Raw genomic sequence first — 1,541 nt, forward strand, 5'->3', positions numbered from 1 at the left:
AGACCTGGCACATACATAATCACAGTGCTAGCAAATCTCTGAAAAAACAGATATTCCCAACTTAGCCTTCTGGGTTTTATAGAGCCCCCAAGCTTTCATTTAAAATCCATTTTATATGAAGTTATGTAAAAAATGAACAATAGAGCCTCAAAAAGACATCTCCCCAGACACCCAAGTGAAGGATGCTGAAAGATATCAATCCACAAAATCAATTTAGATCAAATATGCAAAGCCCCACTGGGTCCTGTCCCCACGTCCGTGACGGGAGAAGGCCTCTCCCTGACACAGAGGTGGGGACCACGTCTCCTAGCGGCTCGTGTTGCCATTTATGTCCTGGGTGAGGCTTCGAGCTGCAGAATGGCTAACGACAGCCAAACAAGTATCTGCTGAGGGCCTACTATGTGCCACTGACCAGTGGCTGGGTCTGGGGGGAGGAATGAGATGTAGACCCTAGACCACCCACATGGGGAGCTCGGTCACGTAGTGGGGCCTTAACACGCATCTGGAAGGCCTTTCACTCCAGCGGGGAGGTGGGGACAGAAAAGGGCGATGCTGGCTACGGCCACGCCACCCTGAACAAGCCCGATCCCGTCTGATCTCGGAAGCTAAGCAGGTCGGGCCTGGTTAGTCCTTGGATGGGAGACCACCTAGGAAGACCAGGTGCTGTGGGCATAAAAAAAAAATAAATAAATAAGGGATTGTAAGCTGACAAGGTCTTTGCAACCTGTGAGGTCAGCCAAGGGCTGCCTCGCCTAAAAAACAAAAAACGAAAAACAAAAAACGATGCCATTCTTTTCCTTTATAGTCACTAGAGTTGTCCAAAGCGTAACATGGAAGACAACACCTTCCCGACTATCACCATCTAAGAGGCCTAAACGGATACGCTCGGTGGTCCTGCTCCCTGTGCTTTGCCTCGCTGATGACTAGCTGCGTCTGGGTCTTGGCTTTCCGTCTTGATAGCCGTGTGACCAGGCACAAGTGGCTTAACTTCTCTGATTCTGTGTTTGCCTCTGCAAATTAAGAATGATCACCGTTCCTACGCCATGGGGCTGCTGTGAAGGTGAAATGCAGTGATGCTTAGGAAGTACTTATTAAATAAGTGCTGAATAAATTTCAGCCCTTATCATCATCATCATCATCATCATCATCATCATCATCATCATCGTATTGACAGCTGAGCAGGATACACAGCAGCAAGGCCTGCTCCCAGCACAGCAGAGAAAATGCAGCTCTGTAAAGGGACAGCCACGGAGCAGTGCTAACTGGAGTCACGGGGAGACGTGAGGTGTCCCCAGAGCTCGAAGATGGTAATTCTGGTCCCCTGAGCCGCCCCCGCAGCCCCCCAGTGCCACCTCCTTATTTGTCCAGCAGGACTTTTTCTCCCAGCAAGTGTGAGTTGTGGGACGCGCCTGACACACAGGGCACCCCGAGGACCTCCCACTGGCCCCAGCCTAGAGCGACGACTCAGCGAATGCTTGCAGAGTGAACAAACGAGCTGTGGCTAAACTGGACCCAGCCCTTAGAAGGAGCTGGGGAACTCG

At 50.9% G+C, this 1,541-nt stretch overlaps 1 pseudogene; it reads left to right on the forward strand.

The window, feature by feature from the left end:
• Nucleotides 1-554: 554 nt before the first annotated feature.
• Nucleotides 555-672, forward strand: LOC112471152 (annotated as a pseudogene).
• The last annotated feature ends 869 nt before the right edge of the window (nucleotides 673-1,541 follow it).

This window comes from Pteropus alecto, unplaced genomic scaffold (genome assembly GCF_000325575.1).
Source record: "Pteropus alecto unplaced genomic scaffold, ASM32557v1 scaffold45, whole genome shotgun sequence".
NCBI classification, from domain to species: domain Eukaryota; kingdom Metazoa; phylum Chordata; class Mammalia; order Chiroptera; family Pteropodidae; genus Pteropus; species Pteropus alecto.